The following is an 8,742-nucleotide window of genomic DNA, read 5'->3' on the forward strand; positions in this document are numbered from 1 at the left end:
AAGATGGCATTCTCGGTCACAAGAATCCAAGTGCTGGAACTGAGGTTACTGAATCAATTTTAGCTAAAGTTATTGTTATGGATGTTTGTTTGGCAGAAAATGGGCAAAATCAGGGGACTGAAGTCGTGGAGATGCATGTAGAAGCAGATGTCTCTTTGCTCGATGAGAAGCAGAAATCTGTGGGCAATGCTATGGATGCAGGCGCTGCTTTGTCAGAGCAGAAGCAACATACAGGACCAGAATCAGTAGCTGGTGAAGGAGAGCAAGTTGTGGCTGAGGAGAATGAAATTCATGAAGATGTTGTTGCATGCCACAAGAATCTGAGTGCTGTAATTGAGGATACAAAATCACAGGGGAGATTTGGTTACATAAAAGATGGAACAAACATTCAAAACTCTAGTATTCACGATCTCATAAGATGGGCCTCATGTACAATTGTTGTCCAAGCAGCTTAATCAAATGTTGCACATTTCCAAACCAAATCACAAAACTCAAGCAATATTAGGCAAGACCCAAAGACAATTACCACTTCATGCATTGCCTGAACAACTCTAATTTCTTGCCAATATTCATTTGGCGACTTTGAAAGTAGAAATATTAAAAGTTATTAAATAGATAAAAATTATAAACAAAAGGCTACCTGGCTAGGCTCGTTTATCAACACAGGCTGGAATCATCGAGCTAATGCTTTATCCTTTTCAAAATGCATCCTGTATTCATAAATAGAACCTGAAGGTTCCTGGTGTGTATAACTGTGGACCCACCTCTCATAGTTGTTGCATGAGGGGGAAGAACCAGTATATGACTACCAGTTAGAGTAAACACTTACAGGAATCCTCTCTGGATATTTCTCCCAAATTCTAGCAGCCTCAGCACGCCTTTTCTCTGCATACATTCTGCTTTGAAAGGGATGTTTCTAGGGACAATGTGCAGCTTGGTTGCTGCTCCAAGGTAGCTACATCCTGGTGTATCAACATAAAAAACAATAAATACTCCTTAATAAATAGCTTAGCAAATAATTCACCACTAAGAATCCATACCAAAACTATCTGTGAGGGTGCATCCATATCTGGACAAGAGTATGGGAATTGGATACAGAGAGGTTCAGAATTAGAATCAAAATGGCTTTGGATACAGAGAGGTTCAGAGTTAGAATCCCACACCTGAAGATTGCCTTTATATGATTTAAATGATAAATATAATCAAATAAAGGAAAAGACTACAAATTCATATATCTGATCTAAGCATGATTTATTGTCAGTTCAGGTTTCATGGGCCTGAATCCAACCCCAATTAGTAAATCTGATTAAATTGGGTCAGTCAGTTTGGGTGCACACGCTCCCACATATTCATATAGTAAAATCTCCTTGACATGAGTGGTGAAAACAATTGAAAACTTCATATATTTAACAGGACCACCGCAAGAATGAAGATCAATGGTTCTAAATTCCATACAACTCAGGCCCAGGTTTGGTGATGCAGGTTGTTGGCCTCATAGGCCCAACCATACACATGCTGAAAATCTTCCTGGTTGAATGATCCTAGCTTTTCAGTCGGTGGCCTGCAAATAGTTAATGAGAAAAATACATCCACTGTCTACATTGAATGAAAGGTTATATCAAAATGAGGAAAAACTGAGAAATGACTGGATGGAATTTTATGCTTGCCAAGAAAGACAACAACAACAACTATGGCATTTGTACTAGATTTGAAGCTCTAAAATCACATGACTATCAGGTCTCAGAACCAGCTATAATGTACTAAACAACCATCAATTCATCATATGATATCATCAACTGCACAAATATCTGCTACCATCTTCAGAATCTCTCTTCTCAGTGGCTGCAACGTCTAAGATTGCTTTAAACTCATGCGCAATCATTACAGCCATTTCAAAACCTGCCAACAGGTAAGAAGCTATGTGAAGCATATAAAGTAAGAAAGTTATAGAGAATTAGAGTAGTAAATATAAACGAGCCCTTGAGATGAGATTGAGCAAGATCTCACTGTTGAATTAACTCTTTTATTTCTTTCTACATCTTCACAACAAAAGGTCAGGTCATCCATGTTTAGGCCATAGAAACTTTGGCTCTCTAAATGCCAAATAATTTTGAATCCAAAAATTGGATTTGAATTTTGAATTTCTGCAGTTGAGGCCTTGGGAATTTAAAAACCCAAAATGAAAGTTACCGTTTTCTAGCATTGGAGAGCCAAATTCAAAGAAACAAAAACAACCAAATGCCATTTCAGAGTCGTCTTCCAGAAAGAAGGGAAAAAAGGAAAGGAAAAGAAAAACCCACTTGAGTTCTTTGAAATATGTCAAAATAATTATCTAAAAAGAAAAAAGAAAGCTGTCAATATCCAAATAGAAGAAACAAAAGAAAACAAGACCTTCACTCGATCAGCATCAGACAATGGTCTGGCTAAGACATCTTTATTCAAGAGTTGAGTTACAAAATCAGTAACTAGAAGTGGCTCGATAAAAGCAGTCAACGACATATCTGCAACAGAGACAATTTCTTAGTAACAAGAAAATTTTACAGCATGCATTATAATACGTGGGTATTATATAACACAGTACTTTAAAAGTATGCATCCATATTGCAAATTACCTATTATACAACAAGCAAGGCAGCAATATAAAGTGCAGTACATATTGCACATGGTGATCCAGACTATTATGTGGACCTAATCATAGATACACCATAGCAGACGAAACTCCTCCGATAATCCCCGGAAGATACCAAAAATCCAAAACTTCAGATATCGTACAATATTATCGTCGATATCGTGCGATATATTGTCAATATCATGCGATACATCGTCGATATCACCAATACAACCCACCCCGATCTAACAGTTCGAGCTTCTTTTTTTGTAAAGAGAGGAAAAACTGGAGGGAGGATTTCAGTACCGTGATTGGAGGTCGAATTTGGTGGGTTTCGATTTCCCTCTTTCTTTTTTCCGTTGAATCCAATGGAGATGCATCGCAACGCAACGGAGATTTCGGCGAAGGGATTTCTCCAACTGAGATTTCGGCGAGAAATCGGGCCTATTGAGGTGAAGATTTGAGATTTTTTTGGGTTCCGGAGCTCCGGAACCCTCTTCCCTCTTTCAAAACGCAGCTTTGCTAAATCCCTTAGATATCCGATTGCGTACTGAGTTACTCGTACGCTTTATCGTACCGATAAAACTCGGTGGGCCCACCGTGAATGTATGTGGTTTATCCACACCGTCCAACTGTTTTTCCAGTTCATATAAGGGGTTGATCCCAAAATTGAAGCATATCCAAAGCTCAAGTGGACCATACCATATGAAACAATGGGAATAATGATTACAACCGTTGAAACCTTGCCAGGCCCACAATGATGTTTATTTGTCATCCAACCTGTTCATAAGATCACAGAAACAGGGATGAAGGGAAAACATAAATATAAGCTTGATCCAAAACTTCCATGGCCATCAAGAATTTTTCAATGGTATATGTTCAATTCAGGTTGTTTACCGTGGTGCGGTCCATTGGAGCTTTAAATATGCTTTAATTTTGGGATCAAGTCCTAAAATTACCTATTAAAATGGATTGAAGGAGTGGATAAAATATATAAATCACGGTGGACACCACAGTGTTTACTAAGTACACAAAATAAAATGCACCTGTAACTCGTGGGTGGATTGATGCTACGTGAGTAACAACTTGGTGTTACGCTTGTTGTAGGGCCAACTTTGATGATATGTTGTAGATCCAATCCATCCGTTCGTTTTTATAGCCCATTTTATGATGTAATCCCAACAATCAAACATATTCAAATTATCAGGTGGACCACACCACATCAAACAATGATTAATGAAAACTTACCATTAAATGATATGGATTTGCTTAATTTTTCTAGTGCGGTCTGCCCAAGATTTGGATCTACTTAATTTTTGGATTAATATGCTTAAACTATATGAAAAAATAAATGGACGGCCTAGATAAAATATATACAGCAAGTTGGACTCCACAAATCCTGTGACAAGTCCGGCTGCTGTGCCACATAGGTTGTGTGGTGCGAAGACGAGCGTTGACGCTCCAAGTTGTACCATTGGTTCAAAGGAGATCAAAGTTACATGGGCCACACAATGATGTATTTATTATATCCACCCCGTTCATCAATTTTGCGAGATCATTTTAGATCATGAGCCCAAAAATAAGTCATATCCAAAGCTCAAGTGGACCACACCACAAACAGTAGTGGGACAATGATTCTCTCCATTAAAACATTTGTTAGGCCCACCATAGCATTTATTTTCCATCCAATCTGTTCATAAGGTCACACATACTTGGATGAAGAGAAAAAAAAACAAATATCATATTGATCCAAAGCTTATGTGACCCCAAAATGGTTTCAATGGTAGACGTTCAATCCTCCATTACATTTTGCAGTGTGGTCCACTTAATAATTGGATTTGCCTTATTTTTCGGCTCAAGCATTACAACTAGCTTGCCAAATTAATGGGCGGTTTGGATATAAAACATACCTCATGAGGACCCACATAACTTGTTGACGTCAACACACAACCATATTGGTGGTGTGTGGTACACCAGCTAATCCACTTCCGCGGATTACCTGGAAAGCCTTTGGTAGGAAGTTCCTGCGCTAGAAACGTAGGTGGGGCCCACCATAATGTTTGTGAGAAATCTACTCCGTCCATCCGTTTTGTGAGCTCATTTTAGGACTTGGGACCAAAAGTGAGCAGGTTCCAAGACTCGAGCGGGCCGCACTAAAGGAAAAGGTGGGTAGGGAAATTCCTACCGTTAAAACCTCCCTGGGTCAACAGTGATGCTTAAATACCATCCATAACGTTCATTACATCATTCCTACTGAGATGAACTGAGAAGACAAATATTATCCGATTCAAAACTTTTGTGACCCCACAAATATTTCAATTGTGTACGTTCAATCCTCAACCAGTCTCTATCATTGATATGTATATTTCTCAATTTATTTTTATTTTTTGTTTTTCAATGAATTTGTTGTGTTTTCATACATGTCTTTGATACATTTATAAATGCCAAGCATTCAATTTAAATATAGTTGTATTAGTTCAGTTAAACATCGTATAACTTAGGACCATTTACAAAGGAAATTTATTATGTGCACTTTTTTTTTGAGATGTTATGATTTAAAAGTGTGTATTAAGGTCCTTTTTAACAATCCACGAAGTTTCATCGAAAAATTCAACCATTTCCCCAATGTTTCCCCATGTTTCCCAAAAAGTGCGATAAATTATGCGATACAAACGATATATCCCATGCGATAACCGATACATATCTGTATCCCAAGGGTGCGATACATAGCGCGATACCGATATTTCGAATACATATTGCACATGGTGATCCAGACTATTATGTGGACCTAATCATAGATACACCATAGCGCCCAATCATGGGCCTCAATGCTTAGTCCAAACACAACTAAAAACAGGATGCACTCGAGATGAGCCATCTTACAAAGTGTTTCTTAACTCAAACTAATTCTCATTCCTAGTCCTCCCAAAATGCATTTTTTGTAGCGCAGCCATAGGACCACATGAAACAACTGGTGGACTCCATTATGCAGAAACTGCTTCACTATTGCGGTATTATAATATGATTACTATGCACTGTCCAGAGGACTCTTAAGTCTTAATTAGAGAACTCTTAACAGCAAGCCAAAGCCTCATAATATTTATTAAAAGACTCAGTCATCCAAAAGCAATGTAGTGGACTGAATTGCTTGGAAATGCAATAAAAGAAAAAGGCATGGGTAGCCAAGACAACATTTAGTCCTAAAAACATTAAGTAGACATTACTTTCTATTTGAAGCAATCAGATGCATGTGGGAGACGTAATAAAGAACCACAAGGGTAGTGGAGGGGTGACATACAATTAAAAAGAAAAGAAATATGACCTGTGTCTCATTCCATGTGCTTGTGCCTAAATGCGTTTAATGTTGAAATCATCACCATTACCACCACTGCAGACACACCATGAAAAAGAAAAGGAATATGACTTGTCACTCATTCCATGTGTCCAAATGCATTTAATGCTGAAATCATTATCATTGCCACCACTTCCTTATCCAGTGTTATTCTACAGCCTCAAGTTTACAAAAAAGAAGGAATTACATTGAGATCACCTCCAACACACCATGAAAAATTGGCAACAAAATCAGAAAAAAGCACCATAGAGAGGGAGAGCTAGATGAGGGACGTTCATTTAAAATAAAATAATCAGAATTAAGGTCCATAGAAAATGTAATATAACCAAATGTGAGCTGAATTGCTTTTAGAGAAATCATGTTTCAACCATACTCAGAAAATCTAAAAGGGAAAATAGATTAGAGGCAGATAGATAACGGATTGTCAAGGATACATCTACATCTATAAACAACAATCTTATATCACACATACACACATGATAAATACTTGAGTCTGCATCTATAAACAGCAAGTAGGTGCAAGCTCCTCCAAGGATTCTTCAATCTATAACCAAGGCAAAACAAAATTCATTTCTAATGATGAATCAAGTTATTGTTTCAAGGTGATATTACCATGGAGGACAAGTTCATCGATGAGATTGTTGTAGTACTGCAGTCCTTTTGGGTTGACAACTCTCCGTCCATCTGTGTGTAAATGGCCACAAGAACCAAACAGGAAGTTTCAGCGATGCATCCAGGAAACTGAAAATTGAATCAAACTAATAGCTTACATACCAAGAATTAGCGTAGCCTAGGATATAAAAAAATTTGTAGGCATCTAGGCCATCTCATGCATTAGGTTCACATCTTTATTGCACCTGATTTTCTTTCTGCTTATGAAATGGGTTGGCCTCTAGTTTAGGTTTTGAAACATTGGTTTGTATATGGTGCAGATGTTGTGTTAGTGAGTCTCAGTCACAGATCTCAAAATAGTTTGAGATCATAAGAATGTTGTCCATCTGCATTAACACCTACCCTTTGACTGGTTCCAATCAACAAGCCTTCTCATATCCTAGATTGTTTGGGACAGAGAAAGGAACAACATTAAGCAAATTCCAGTTTCATATAATGGTTGTGATTTGCACAGAGTGCATCCAATCCACTTCGTTTTGGATAACTTCCAAGCATACAAAATACATATAAATGATTGTTTAACCAATAATTGCAAAAATTATTTGCTGAAGAAAAATTCAGCAGATCTTTAAAAGAATGAAAAAAAAAAAAAAAAGAAGAGAGAGAGAGAGAGAGAGAGAGAGAGAGAGAGAGAGAGAGAGAGAGAGAGAGAGAGAGAGAGAGAGAGAAGAAACTCCTGAAGAAAGGTCAAAGATATTTGCAAGCATGCAGCCTACCTTGTTGTTGATCATATTGAAGGACCTCAATGTTGAAAAATGGCATCTTAACATTCAGCAGTTTGAGATTATTCTTTCCATTGATAATTTCTATAATAATAAATATTATTATTATTATTTTGATAGGTAAGCTGGTTTTGAACCTGAGACCTCAATGTTGAAAAATGACATCTCTATCATTGAGCTTAAGGCTCAAACACATCTTGTTTAGCAAGAAAAGCATCAATCACCATCAAAGCTCTCCTATGAACAAAAAACAAAAATAAGGTTGATACCTGCTATAGTTGTAATGGGTTTTCTTCCTCAACCATATAGTAATGGTCATCTATCACACTAGGATTAGATTCAGATGACTGTGGTCATGCTTTTTGTGCCATTTTCGTTTAGCTGCAACCCAAAGCCTCTCCTCTCTTCTTCTTTGATATTGGTCGTCATTGTGGCAGCGGCATGGGCTGCCATTAATGTTGGCATAAAACCTCAAAAAAAGAAAATAAAGTAGTCGACCACTGCCGGTCTTCAGTACCAGCACCAGTAGCCTCTGGATGGTGTCCCCTATTGAAAGCCTTGTTGTTCTTTCACCGCTGTGAGTAGATGCAACCATGGTCGATGACTCCATTCAATGGGTTTTATAGAACCCTTTTCTTCTCACCTACTCTTTAATGTCCTTCACACAGGAATCAAATTCAGATGACCATGGCCGTGCTTTTTTTACGCCTGCTAAGGTTGATACCTACCCTTTTTTATTCTCTTCATAAGAATCAAGAAAGAAATCTCACCTCCGTGGTACAAGACACGCAAGGATTTGTGATTGAGCCATAGATCTGGATTTCAGGGAGAAACCCTCTGTGATTTGGGGAAGAAACCCTCTGTTTCACTAGTGGATTTTCACTAGACGGGTGATGGTTGCATAGCCACAAGGAAGATAGTTGCACGACCAGAGAGAGAGAGAGAGAGAGAGAGAGAGAGAGAGAGAGAGAGAGAGAGAGATGGGATGCGTGGGCTGTAGGAATGAGAGGGATAGAGAGAGAGAGAGATGGGATGCGTGGGTTGTAGGAATGAGAGGGATAGAGAGAGAGAGAGAGAGACTTTCGGTAGGTTATTGCAGGGGAGGAGAGAAGAGGGGAGAGGGTTTTGGTAGAAAAGAGGTGGGAGAGGAAGGCGCGATGGATTTGGGGATAGGCGGTGGCGTTTGGGGGAGAAAAATCACCTGTAAGTAACTTACAACCTGTAAGTCACTTACAGGCAAATCTACCAAAAAACTGCAGGGGGATGGGGGTGGGAAGTCACTTCCCTGTAAGTCACTTACAGGCTCAACGGTCAGATTTTTAAAAAGAGGGGAAGAGGGAGAAACGCACCAACCCACCAAATCTCTCTCCGTCTCTGCAATCTCTCGC

The 8,742-nt window shown here is 38.6% G+C and overlaps 1 long non-coding RNA gene across 2 annotated transcripts; it reads right to left on the reverse strand.

Moving 5' to 3' along the window:
• Positions 1-747: 747 nt before the first annotated feature.
• LOC131253236 (uncharacterized) lies at positions 748-8,374 on the reverse strand. Of its 2 annotated transcripts, none has more exons than XR_009175044.1 (3): positions 7,624-8,374; positions 6,573-6,644; positions 748-1,899 (listed from the first exon to the last, which is right to left on the reverse strand). It is a non-coding gene; the product is annotated as an uncharacterized LOC131253236 (long non-coding RNA). The 2 variants fall into 2 exon arrangements; XR_009175043.1 differs by having other exon boundaries at positions 748-2,501.
• Between the last annotated feature and the right edge of the window lie 368 nt (positions 8,375-8,742).

The sequence above is a fragment of the Magnolia sinica genome, chromosome 8 (assembly GCF_029962835.1).
Source record: "Magnolia sinica isolate HGM2019 chromosome 8, MsV1, whole genome shotgun sequence".
NCBI lineage: Eukaryota > Viridiplantae > Streptophyta > Magnoliopsida > Magnoliales > Magnoliaceae > Magnolia > Magnolia sinica.